Raw genomic sequence first — 14,178 nt, forward strand, 5'->3', positions numbered from 1 at the left:
TCTTTCTTTCTTTCTTTCTTTCTTTCTTTCTTTCTTTCTTTCTTTCTCTCTCTCTCTCTCTCTCTTTCTTTCTTTCTTTTTTCTTTCTTTCTCTCTTTCTCTCTTTCTTTCTTTCTTTCTTTTTTTCTTTCTTTCTTTTTGAGATAGAATCTTTCACTATCACTCAGGCTGGAGTGCAGTAACACAATCATAGCTCACTGTAACATCAAATTTTTGGAGTCAAGTGATCCTCCCACCTCAACCTCCTGAGTAGCTAGCACTGCAGGTACATGCCACCACTCAACTAATTAATATTTTTTAGAAACAGGGTCTCACTATGTTGCCCAGTCTAGTCTTGAACTCCTGGGCTCAAGTGATTTTCCTGTCTCAGCCTCCCAAAGTGCTGAGATTACAGGTATGAGCCCCTGTGTCCAGTTTGTACACAATATTTCACAGTAGATTAAAGACAGCAAACTTGTCCCTAAAACTGAGATGTACCAAGAATAAATCTCAAACTCATATTCCCATGATAGTTATCCAAAGATATTGTTAAACGAATGGCTTTTGTTTCCTTCTTTCAGAAGGGAATTCTCCTTGACAGTACTTTTGCCCTGATAATACAGGGCGTCTGAAACTTGTTCCCACCAACTACCTTAAACTTTTACCTCTAAAAAACATCGTAAACAGCATTAGGAAGAATGGCAAAGGAAGACTTAAATAACTCTGCAGGTTGCCAAAAATACAGATTGAATGTTGTTCAGCACCTGGGAAATTTGTTGAGACCATATGGACTGTCAAAATTTTAGTGTACTAGAGAAGAAATCTCCCTGCAATGACAGTATTGAATTAAAAAAATTATTGTAAACAATGGCTCTAGGGGATTACTGTGGTCATTCAAAAAGCTGCAGGTTCTGCTGTTAACAGAGAAATTATCAACTAAATTATAAACTCTATTGTGGAACAGGCAACCAGAAACAGAACTGGAAAGAGTTCTTTAGGCAAATAAGATCAAAATCCTTTTACTTTAGCTCTTAGGCGTTTAGGCTTAGACATATATTATGTCCTTGAATATAAAGGAGCAAAGTCAATGTAGTAAAAATTAAGCCCTTTTGATTTGCTTTCTGTTATTGTTTGAAAGTAAGGTTACTGTCTGTTCAAAATGTCTATAATAGTAAAATAGACATAAATTACGAATGACCTACAGTTATGAAAATATTTTAATGTATCTCAATAGCTTTTTAAAATTAGAATTTGTACACTGCAATTTGAATAATCATTTCTGAGATTCATCAACAAAATGTAAGCTCTATAAGTATTGCTTTTATATATTTCCTAGGTGAAACTGATACTCATTCTCTTTAGACTCAGATGAAACTTGCAAACTGATGCAGGAAATCTACCCACCAACCTATTTATGTTTCTCTCATCCCAGGTAGTGCATGATGTTATTAAAAGATTGAAAAATAAACCTGCTTTTGTTACATTTCAGAGATTATAAAAATACTGTAAATAATATATATTGGATAAGTGAATCTTTCTCTGCTATCAAAGAAAAGTGATGAAAAATTTATAAAATGAAAGACAAGAATGAAAATGAAAGAGACCACATATATCATGTGTTAAAGGAGAGTTTGCAAAATACTTGACTGTTCCATCGAAAAAGAAATCCTAATTTTAGATTTAAAGGGGAAGCTACAGTGTAGGGTATGTGTTTATGTGTGTGTTTGTATTGTTAAAGTACTAGGTGTTCTATTTCTTTAAGTGAACTGGGCAGCATCATCTCATCTTTCTCTATTCTCACTGCAAGGATTAATAGAAATTTTTGCCAAATCCTAAATGTTCTTAAGAGAATCCACTACAGGATGGTGTTACCTATAAAGAGCTTAGCCTCAAACAATGAAGCATAAGAAGATTTTTCTAATTAACTGTCTTTTCCACGTATATGGTAAAATTTGTAATAAATAAATAAATAAATAAATAAATAAGTAAATGTATGTATGTTCCAGCACATTTGCCAGTCAGAGTTAATCACTATTAACATTTTGGCTCACTTTATTCCAATCTCCCCAATGCCTAGTATACATATGATGATGCAGAACCCTTAAGACCATGCCCATGAAAAATCTTGGAAGACATGGGAAATTGCTCAGAAAAAAAAAAAAATACACGATACACAACTATGTGAACAAGTTCCAAAACAAGTTCTAACTTTGCAGATGATGAAGATATTAATATGAAATTCATCACAGTTCTGGTCATCCTTGTTTGCTCATGCGTGCCTCTGGGTAACATCTACAACGGCTAGTTATAATTCCTCATTTATTTGGCCTTAGGATTTAGGTATCATATAGAGCTGATATTTTCTTTTAGAGTTCTTATTTAACCCTGACATTTATCATAATAAAATTAGCCCTGATGTTTCTCCATTTATATCAAGACTGGTTCTTTGGGGTGATTTTCCATTCCGAACTGAAAAAATTATCAGACCAGTCTGGGGTTCTGTAAAATATGTATTTACGGTTTTTCAGATCTGTAGGTAAAAAATCATAATGACTTGAGGACATTATTGTTATAGAATGGTGGATTTTCTGCAGAGAGGTTTCATCACAACACAAAGATTTGAAATTCATTGTGGGAAATACTTTGATGAGTCCAAAAGAGTAACTCACGGTGAATGCTGCTGTCTTGTCAAATGTCCTGGGATGGCACATCAGCTTAGGTTTCCTTTTGTAAATGCCGGTGATAATCAAAGCAAATTGCCTACAACAGCTGTTGAGTTCCTGCATTGTTTTCAGCTTTGTGATGGGAGAACTACATTATAACCATAGAATGGATACCTCTTGGTTTCAGGTGCCAAAGCCATAACTCATGACCCATAAAAAATACTGATTCTACATTAAAATGTAGAATTAATTAATGTGAAATAGAGGCTCAGAAAAATGAATATTTATTGTAAACCTAGGTATTTGAGGGAAAGTTTTATGGTTGAGGTAGAGACTGAACTGGACCTGGAAGAAAGAACAGATTTGGAAAAGGCAGAAAGAAAAGCAAAGAAAATTTTACCAGACAGATGGACAGAGCAGGATGTGTTTAATTGTGGAGGATTTAATTCCCCCAAGAAATTTGGATTTGGTGTTGTAATACTAGGATGTTAAATAGATATCAATTTATATGTTAATTCTGTTTGACTTATAGTGGTTGTTTGGTGGTGGCTGTTTTAAGACAGATTCTAAGCCTGGTCAAATGCTAAAGGACCTGGATACTGAGATTAGCAATATCTGCCAAGGGGAAGGAGGGACAAGTTTGGCATAACTGCTACATAACTGTCTAGGAGTCAGTAGAAAACACAGCAATGAATTTTTTAAATAGCCAAGTCACCTTGAAATATAAAATCTTCAGCAAACATTTTGTATTTCAACTGTAGAAAATGAAGACTTGAACAATATTTGTTAGTAGAAATATTGTTTAACATGACACAATGAAGTTCAAATCATTATTTCCTCAGTTGGTATAGGGAACTTAGTTTTGAAATGTTTTTTTTTCTGGGGAGTAATTGTTGTATACTTCTAAAATAAATCGAATTAATCAGGCAGGAAGAAAGTAATTTTTTTCCAAAATTTATTAATGCTAAGATTTCATTTTGTCTGTAAAAAAATGCTAAGTATTAAATATTATTTCAGCCTCTTTAGTAGAGTGATTGCTTGGGAAAGATATTCTTCAATTTTCCAAATAATTTTCTTACTGTAATTTCTAATTCTTCATTGTGGTCTTTCAAAACCTAGTTGATTTTTGTATATTGAAATTGTATCCTGTGTCATTGCTAAGCTCACGCATGAGTTCTAGTAGCTTTTTTCTTTTGGATCTTGGATCCTTTGGGATTTTGCACATAGACAATCATGTTTTCTTCAAATAGAGAACTGAGACAGTTTTATTGCCTGTTTTCCAATCTGTATGCCTTTTAGCTGTTTTTCTTGCCTTATTTCACTGCCTGCTACATCCAGTATCATGTTGAATAGAAGCAGCAGAAGTGGATATGCTTGTCTTTTTTAATTGTAGAGAAAAAGTGTTCAGTCTTTCCTCATTAAGATGTCAGCTATATCTCTACTCATTTTATGCTTACTTGTTCTATTGATCACTGAGAAAGGATTGTTGAAATCTTTAACTATAATTATGAATTATCTATTTTTTCCTTGCATTTTTGATAGTTTTTTCTTGAAGCATTATTGTAAGGTGTATTTCCATTTAGGATAGTTATGGCATTTTGTGAATTGATCCCTTTATTATAAAACCCTTATCTTCATCCCTGGTAATATTATTGTTCTAAAATTGACTTTGTCTGGCCAGGCATGGTGTCTCACACCTGTAATCCCAGAACTTTGGGAGGCCAAGCTGGGTGGATCACTTGAGGTCAGGAGTTTGAGACCAACCTTACTAACATGATGAAACTACAGGCATGCTCCACCATGCACAGTTAATTTTTGTATTTTTTAGTAGAGATAGAGTTTCACTATTTTGGCCAGCTTGTCTTTCGCTGATTCTTTTCTCAGCTGCCTCAATTATACTCATCAACTCTGCAAGGATATATTCATTTTTGTTATCATATTTTTTATTTGTAACACTTATATCTGATTCAGTTTTGTAGTATTCAACTTTCTTCTGAAATTTCCCAATTGTTTATGAACATTGTCCGCTTTTTGTCACTAAAGTCTTTACCATGTTAATCATATTACAAATCCTTTAATAACTGCAAGATTGAGATTATATCTGAGTCTGGTTCTGTTAATTGCTTCGTGTTTTGAAAAGATGTTTTCTTGCTTTATTGATCGTTGTGTATTTTGTCTGAATGTTGGACATTTTATGTAGAACAGGAGAGACTGAGAATAATATTATTTATGTTTGTAAATGTCCACCTTTTCTTTTGCTAGGTTTTAGAATCGAGATGTGAGGCAAATTCAGTCAGTCTAATCAGGAGTGGAGCTGGGTGTGCAATTTTGTTTTTGTTGCAATTTTGTTGCAATTGTGAGCCTCGGCGTGCCACAGGCTTGAAATTACTTGTCCTTAGATTAGTGGTTGATTTGCTGGAGAATTTTATCAATATCTGTTCCACCTTTGGCTTTAGGCTTTCCCTTCATGCCTGTGCCTCACACAGGGTCTCTTTCTAAGCTTTTATCCCTCTCCCAGCCATAAACTGCTATTATATACTGCTCAGTGCTTGCTATCTTGGTTGTACTGTGTCGGGTGCAGGACATTTAGGCTTTGCTATACTAGTTCAGCCTCAATTATGGTAAAGTACTTATGTTTCTGAGGATGGGATATTTTCAGTGATTCTTTCACTCTCCCAACTGTAGGAGAGCACTAATCGTTTGAGTTCAGGATGACTTCGTGCCTTTCCTGGAAGAACATAAGAATTTTTTCTATTCTCTTTCTCTAGCTGCAATAGATCTTGGCTTTTTGCCCAATAATAAGTGGGTTTGTTGAATCTTCCCTCAGTGGTGTAAGGCTTTTTTTGCCTAAGAAAGATGGAGAGAAGAATCCAGGTGGAGTTTTGTAATTTTGCTTGAGTGGATAATATTTTCCTCCCTCAGCTGTCTTTATAAGAAAGGCTTTCTTGCCTATAGTCCCAGCTGCTTGAGAGGCTCAGGTGGGAGGAATACCTGTGCTCAGGAGGTCAAGACTGCAGTGAACCATGATTGCGTGACTGCACACTAGCCTGGGCTACAGAGTAGTGAGACCATGTCTCAAAAAAAAAAAAAAAGGTTTCCTCCTAACTCTTTACTTGCCCCACACCTCTCTTGTTAGTAAGGTCCAAGGTTTCTATTCTCTCAAATTAGGGAACACTTGGCTTTTAGCAATTTGTTAAAAATTTTGGTTGTTTTCCTCTCATCATCTTATATACTGTCCAGCATATTCCCTAGATAAATAAGAACTTATACTCTTTATCTCCTGTCTTTCTTTAGATTTTGTGTTTGTTGGTTGCCCTGAGATTGTAACTGTCTGGTGAAAGCTATGAATTTGTAGATTATTTTACTCTTTTTGTAGAAAGATTGAGAGCAGCACTCTTTCCAGATTTCTAAATTCAAAAGAGAAGTCTAAATTCCATTTATTTTGAATTATTATTATACGAGACAAATCTTGTTATCATTGATTTAATCATATCATATACAACATATTTATTTTTATATCATTTATAATATACAATATTATATACATGAAGTGATACTATATAAAATAAGTATATAATACATATAATTAGAGATACTTGAACATGCGTTATAAATATTGTAAGTTTTGGAATCACAATGGTTGAACTAATTTACACTCCCACCAACAGTGTAAAAGTGTTCCTATTTCTCCACATCCTCTCCAGCGTCCGTTGTCTCCAGATTTTTTAATGATCGCCATTCTAACTAGCGTGAGATAGTATCTCAATGTAGCTTTGATTTGCATTTCTCTAATGAGCAGTGATGATGAGCATTTTTTCATGTTTGTTGGCCTCATGTGTGTCTTCTTTTGTAAAGTGTCTGTTCATATCCTTCACTCACTTTTGAATGGGCTTGTTTGTTTTTTCCTTGTAAATCTGTTTTAGTTCTTCATAGATTCTGGATATCAGCCCTTTGTCAGATGGATAGACTGCAAAAAATTTTTTCCTATTCTGTTGGTTGCCAATTCACTCTAATGACTGTTTCTTTTGCTGTGCAGAAGCCGTGGAGTTTGATTAGGTCCCATTTGTCTATTTTGGCTTTTGTTGCCAATGCTGTTGGTGTTTTGGTCATGAAGTCCTTGCCTACACCTGTGTCTTGAATGGTTTTGCCTAGATTTTCTTCTAGGGTTTTTATGGTGTTAGGTCTTATGTTTAAGTCTTTAATCCATCTGGAGTTAATTTTAGCGTAAGGTGTCAGGAAGGGGTCCAATTTCTGCTTTCTGCACATGGCTAGCCAGTTTTCCCAACACCATCAGAGCTGGGTTTGAATCTTAGGCCTGCCATATTCTTGCTTTGTGACTTTGGAAGTATTTTTTTTTTGGTCTGAATCTCCAGTTTTCTCACCAATAAAATGGAAAGAGAAGTACCTATACAGATAGTGCTCTTTAGGATAGTACAGAATATGAAACATGTGCCTATTAGATTTTTTTTTTTGGTCAAGGATTACTTGGTTACAAAAATAAAAAACTTCTTGTTCAGCATTGAATAAAAGCAGTTTATTGCAACAACTAAACAATTAGACCTCTCCTAGAAGGGTGGGGAGCAGAGGTATTTCAGTTGTAATAAATGGACTTTTAATTTTGTGCTCTGCCATTAATGTGACTTAACCACCAATTGGCTTAGTCATCATATTTCTTTAAATTTTAAGAGTGCACATCTGATTCATTCAGCTTAACCTAGCACTGGTTTCTTTTGGATTGTTGATTATCTCTGGGCTCATAGTTGTGGCTAGGGGAAGGAGGCAGGTGATATGGTTTAAACAAGGTTCTGGAGACTTTGGACAAACTTATCTCAAAGAAGCTATGAACAGCTAGACAATGACTACTGTCTCTAGTTCAAGACTAATTATTTTTACTGTTTCATTTCAAATAATCTTTACTTAGGATGACACAGCAGATTATTTAACATCTATAAACATTATTAAATTAATTTTATAATTCAGCCTGAACTTCTCAAATTAACATGGATCCGTTTCTAAGTACATAATACCTACATTTGACACAAATATGGCCACTTTCTCCTAAACCAAGACATTTTTACTCCCAAAGTACATCCTATAATAATAGAAAGGAAGCCATCTTTGATTAATCTCCATGGACCAGGCTCACTCCTTGACTGTATGAATGCCTCAGGTGGATGAGTAGACAGACTGTTGTGTTTGAATACCAGCTCAGCCATTGACTAGCTATAAGATTGTAAGTTACTTATCTTCTCAGATTCTTCTTTTCTAAACCGAGAATAATAATAAAACTTGCCTCACAAGGTCATTGGGGGATTAAATCAGATGACACATATGAAGTACTTAACACATTGCTCAATAAATTATAAATACATAATAAATAAATTTTTGTTTTTATGGTAGTAGCATGCCTCACCAGAGATTACCTTTGAGTTTTCCCTCATGAGAGGGGACAGAATGGTGGAAAAACCAGAGACAGTTCTTCTGCCCACCCCTTAACCCGTAAGTGTGGGTACGGTATGTTTGGGGGAGCATATTTAGGGAAGACTTCATTAGAGAGTAATCAGCTTTGAGTCATAGAAGGCAGCCCCATTAAGAAGTCTCCTTAGTTGGAATGAGGTAGTCATCTGTCAAACTTTTTGACAAGCCACATTTTCTAAAGAAAAGAGATGCAATCACTTCTTTCATTTGTCATAAACTTGTGATTTTGAACAATTATCTAGACTGCTGCATGGATCTCCTATAAGAAGAGAAAGGGGCAGTAGTTAGGGTCTTTGAAGGGTAATCATCTGATCCACTTCTAATCAAGCACTGTGAATGATGGCCATTACTCTGTGAGATGGCAGGGAGTGACTCCTAATGGAGCTGATAAGGCAAAACTGTAACCCTGGGGGCACAAGTGTAGGACATTCTTTGCCAACCTTAGCTCTCAAGAAGTAGGGTGGTTCTACACTGAAGAACTGAGGTGTCCTGCATGTTAATGACTGGTGGCATTTCATTGTAGAGTGGGAAGCTTCATCTGTCAGGCTTTGGAGGACAAGATTTCAACAATAACGCCATGTGTCAGATAGAAGCAATATGTTAATAGCTGACATCTATTGTGCATTTACTACATACTGCACCATTCTAATCCCTTTACATGAATCGACTCATTTAATTCTCATGACATATTTTTTAGATGAGGTAACTGAAGCCAAGAGAGGTAGTAAATTAGCCAATCAAAAAAGTGACAGAACCAGAATTCAAACCTAGGCAGTCTCTCTGGGGATGGTATGACTAGTCACTACACATACTGTGGACATACATGATTTTTCCAATAGGGAGGAGAAGGCAGACAAATCTGTTGCACTGCATGAATCTGCAGGAATGTAGGTGATTCAAAGGGAGAATGAGAGCTCCATGAGTAAGATTTCTTGCTTTTGCATCAAATGTGACCAAACTGATAATATTATTATTGTAGTCTCTACGTAATTTTCTGCATATGATTTTCCAATTAGATGTTAACCTCCTCAAGGTAATAGACTGTTGCTAATTTGTTTTGTACTCTATCTTCTCTTTATAAGTCTCTGAAGAGCATTTTCCTTATAGGAGATAATTGCCAAGGTTTCTGTGACAGAAAGATAAGACTAGGCCTAAAAATTAGATTTAGGTGAATTGAACATGGTATAATACTTAAGAACCATGATCTTTTAGGTTTCCGGTGATTGAAGTCTTCAGTTTCACTATTGCTAATAAATCATTTGTAAAGGAAATTCTTAAACCATGGTTTACAAGTTACCCTCCTTAGAAGCACTTTAAGTGAGTAGTTTGAGTAGCACACACTTAATCTCCTTTTGTGGGTAGAGGTGACCAAATGTAAGATGAAAGTGACTATTTGTCAATACAAATCTATTCAGAATATGGGTCAACAGGTGATAGAACATTAATTTCCATGTTCCTTGAGTTATTCTGCCTCTTGGGAACATATATGTTGATGTGGAGCGTGACACCAATGCCACCTGAAATAGTTCCTGCTAAAATTATAGGGAAAAAAGCTTATTATTCTTTTTCTGTGTACTGAAAGGTAATTCTTTAACTATCAATATATCCAGAGTACTGTAGTATTTTCTAAGCATTCTTAAAACAGTGACAGACCAAAAATCAAATGATCATTTTCCCCAAGAGATAACAGAAATAAAAAATGAATACTTTTTCCTCAGTGTTAAACTCTTTTTAAAAAAGAGTTATGAAAGAATGATGGTATCTTACTATAGAGTCTTAGAGAAAGCAGCAAATGTCACTATGCTGCAAAAGAGAAATTGTCACTTTTAATAGTACTTTATTTTCTCATTATAAAAATTTTACATTATTATTTAAAAATATAAATTGTTCATATTTGTATATAAGTGAAAAAATAAAACTACTTGCAACCTCACTATGCAACAGTAACCTCTGTGAATATATATTTATCTAGGTTTAAATGTAGATCTACATTAATATCTACATACCCTTTCCCATCTAGCTCTCACTATAGATCACAAAAGTGACATCACACAGGACATATTTTGTTATGTGTCTTCTACATAGGCTATAAAGTAAAACATTCTCCACTGTGGCAGAAATGGCTGGTTGAGTTACAAAGATAAGAGCTTCCCTTCCACAGTGTAGAGCTGTTGCTGGGAAGCAGTTGCCTAGCCAGGAACTACATTTCCCAGCCCCTGGGCAGCTATGTGGGGGATGTTACTGCTTTTGGTGAAGTGTAATAGGAACTGAAGCGATGTGCCACTTCTGGGCCGAGAAGATTAAGTATGTGCTTAACTATGTGCTTCCTGCATACTTTCATTCAATTCATTCATTTCCAATTTAACTCGGAGGCTACTCTTGTACTTTTCCATTGTCATCATGACATCTGGGTAACCTGCTGGTCCCAGGAAGAGAATAAAAGACACATGGAACAGAGCCACCCCAGCCTCCCCATCAAGTGAAGCTGCATACTGGAGCAGAGCTACCCCGACTGACACAGAAACTTGTGATTAAGATATAAATGATTATTGTTGTCTTGCCTTCAGTGTGCAAGCTGATGTACCCAAAGTACATGTAATTAAGTATGGAAAGAGAGATGTATCTCAGAAAGAATTATGTCTGCTTTATTTCTCTTAACATGATGTTCTTTAGGCATGTCCATATTGTCAAAAATGGCAGGAATTCCTTCTTTTTAAAGGCTGAATGATATTCCATTTTCTTTACTCATTCATACATTGATGAACACTTCAATTGTTTTCATGTCTTGGCTATTGCAAATAATGCTATAATCCACAAAGAAGGGCAGATACCTTTACAAGGTGGTGATCTTATTTTTTTTTAAGTAGGGTGAGTATTGATCCAGAACAGAAAGAAAAATATTCCATGATCTCACTTATATGTGGACTCTAAAGAGAAAGAAACTAAATACATAGAAACAGAGAGTAGAATGGTAGTTACCAGGGGCAGGGAGTGGAGGAAATAGGAAATTGTAGGTACAAACCTGCAATTATAAAGAATGAATAAATCTAGAAATCTAATATGTAGCATGAAGACTGTAGTTAACAATATTGTACTACACATTGGAAATTTGTCAGAGGGTACTCTTACCACCAGAGAAAGAAAAAAAAAGTATATGAGATGATGTATATGCTAATTGGCTTGACTGTAGCAATCACTTTACTGTATATGCCAAGACATCGTGTTGTACACCTTAAATATATAAAATAAAAATCGTGCATTTTTTTTACAAAGAAGCTTTATTATAATCAAATACATGGAAAGCCACTAAAGTTTATGAGAAAATGGTATTGGAAAAACAAATCTAGCCTGGACTAAAACGGACTGACACTTCATGAGATGTAAAATAACCACTTAAGATTCCATAGGTAGAAAAAAGGCTAAGAAAGCTACTCAGGACTCAAGAGTGGTGAGTTCTCTACTGCTGTTTTTAGAAGTGACCAAGGAAGGGAATGTAAAAGGAAGGATCTTCATCTGTACCCATGGAGGGCTTTGTCAACACCTTGAAAAACAAGACCCTAGGCAAGAGACTCCCAGGGTTGAGATCTTGGGTCAAATCAAAGAACATATTTTTCCCGCAGAATAAAATGGCAACACATTGACAATGAGCTTTCAGAGTTGCTAAGGTCCAATGAGCAATTGCCACGTGCCTCTCATTCTTTGCTTTTTCAAGTGGGAATGTTTATTGTAGGTATCTTCTCCCAGTTCCACGGTTGCATCTTGACTGCAATCAGGAACAAAACATTATCTGTTTAGATCATGGGTCTCTGGATCACACAGGAAGCACAACAGGATTTTATGCAGGCCATGAGATCTTGAACTCTGAACCTAAGGTTATCAATGGATGAGACATTTTTGGAGGCTTGAGATGGGGGTGAGTATATTTTGCACAGGAAAAGAATATGAATATTTATAAAAAATAGAGAGAACTGTGATATATTAGATGTTTGCTTAGAAATATTTACTTTCTTTCTTCACCCTGACCCTTCTCTTCATTTCAGCCTGGCCATATGACTTGTCCCTGGACATATGACTTGCTTTGGCAAATGGTACATTGCCAGCCTTGGTGCAAGGAAAGGCTTGAAATAAGCTGGAATTATAAGTCTTACTTTTTGTGCTTCTGCCTTTGTTATGAGATGTACAAACCCCAGGCAATCCACTGGTCTCAGAGGAAAGATAAAGGATACCTAGAGAAAAACCACCCCAGTGACTGCCACTGGAAACAAAGCTGCACAGATCACCCACAAAATTGTGAAAGAAACACGTCTTTTGTATTCACATGAGTTCGAAGCTCTTCTGTGACATACCTGTGTAGTTTTGTGCCTCATCTATTTCATGTTTCTGGTAAAATGTCACCTTCTTAGCGACTGACTCATACTATTTAAAATGACAACTTTCACTCCAGGCCAACACATTCTATCCCTCTTCTCTGCTGTATTTTTCTCCACAGCACTTACCACCTTCTAATATACTATATAGCTTATTCATTTTGGGGTTTATGGTCTGCCTTCGCCATCTAGAATATAAATTCCATTTGGTTAGAAATTCATGTCTATAGGCCGGGCGCGGTGGCTCACACCTGTAATCCCAGCACTTTGGGAGGCCGAGGTGGGTGGATCACGAGGTCAAGAGATCGAGACCATCCTGGTCAACATGGTGAAACCCCGTCTCTACTAAAAATACAAAAAATTAGCTGGGCATGGTGGTGCGTGCCTGTAATCCCAGCTACTCAGGAGGCTGAGGCAGGAGAATTGCCTGAACCCAGGAGGCGGAGGTTGCGGTGAGCCGAGATCACGCCATTGCACTCCAGCCTGGGTAACATGAGTGAAACTCTGTCTCCAAAAAAAAAAAAAAAAAAAAAAAGAAATTCATGTCTATTTTCTTTATTGCTGTATCCTCAACAACTAGAACATTGCCTGGCACATAGTAGGTGCTCAATTTTTGCTAAATGAATAGACTAATCAATGTAAACATGGAAAAAATTACCAAAAAGAAGTATAGAAAATATCAATAATGGATATCTCCAGTTTCTATGAATATGGGTGATTTTCACTTTATATTTTCTATAGTTCCTAAATAATTTACAACACATATAACTTGTTTAATGAAAACAAAATAACTTTTAAAAATTATTTTATGTAGGTATAGAAATGTCAGAGTTTTTTCTGTCTTTTTTGTTTTTGCTTTTTAAAAATATTTTGGTTTTTTTTGAGATGGAGTTTTTTGCTATTGTTGCCCAGGCTGGAGTGCAATGGCATGAGCTCGGCTCACCACAACCTCTGCCTCCTGGGTTTAAGCAATTCTCCTGCCTCAGCCTCCCAAGCAGCTGAGATTACAGGCATGTGTCACCACATCTGACTAATTTTGTATTTTTAATAGAGATGGGGTTTCTCCATGTTGGTCAGGCTGGTCTCGAACTCCTGAGCTCAGGTGATCCGCCTGCCTCGGCCTCTCAAAGTGCTGGGATTACAGGTATGAACCACTGCACACAGCCTTCTGTTTATTTTAATATTATTGGGATTGTCCATTTATCAGTAGGCAGAATTTTTATCCTAGCATATGTTGTGGCATAAGGATCTGTGGGCAGGGGAGGGTCAAAACAGAAGATAAGTGGGCCAAAGAGAGGAATTTGAGAAGCTGAAAGTTGAGAATGGAGACCGGGTATGGGAATCACATCCTAGAAATCAGTTCCATATGTCTCTGCTCAAATCTGGGCAAATTTTATTTTTCATCCCCCTCTGTCTCAAGCTAAAGTGCTGCCAAGAACTCCCATTTCTCATTATTTTTGAGCTTCAAGATGAGTTTAAGCTCTACTACTTCTTTAGACATTTTAATGAGTTATTTTATTGCACCTATGGATTTATGATAAAGCCACATTAAGGAATCTAATAAATAAGCCCTTAGTTAAAAAAATGTTGCCGTCCTATTTCATAGGGTACTGGTCAGGATACTGATACGGCAGCAGTAATAATATCCAGCCACAATACTGGCAGGATATCTGGTATTTGGCAAATTATTA

The sequence above is a fragment of the Sapajus apella genome, unplaced genomic scaffold (assembly GCF_009761245.1).
Source record: "Sapajus apella isolate SASKATOON/1434 unplaced genomic scaffold, GSC_monkey_1.0 scaffold2, whole genome shotgun sequence".
Lineage (NCBI taxonomy): Eukaryota > Metazoa > Chordata > Mammalia > Primates > Cebidae > Sapajus > Sapajus apella.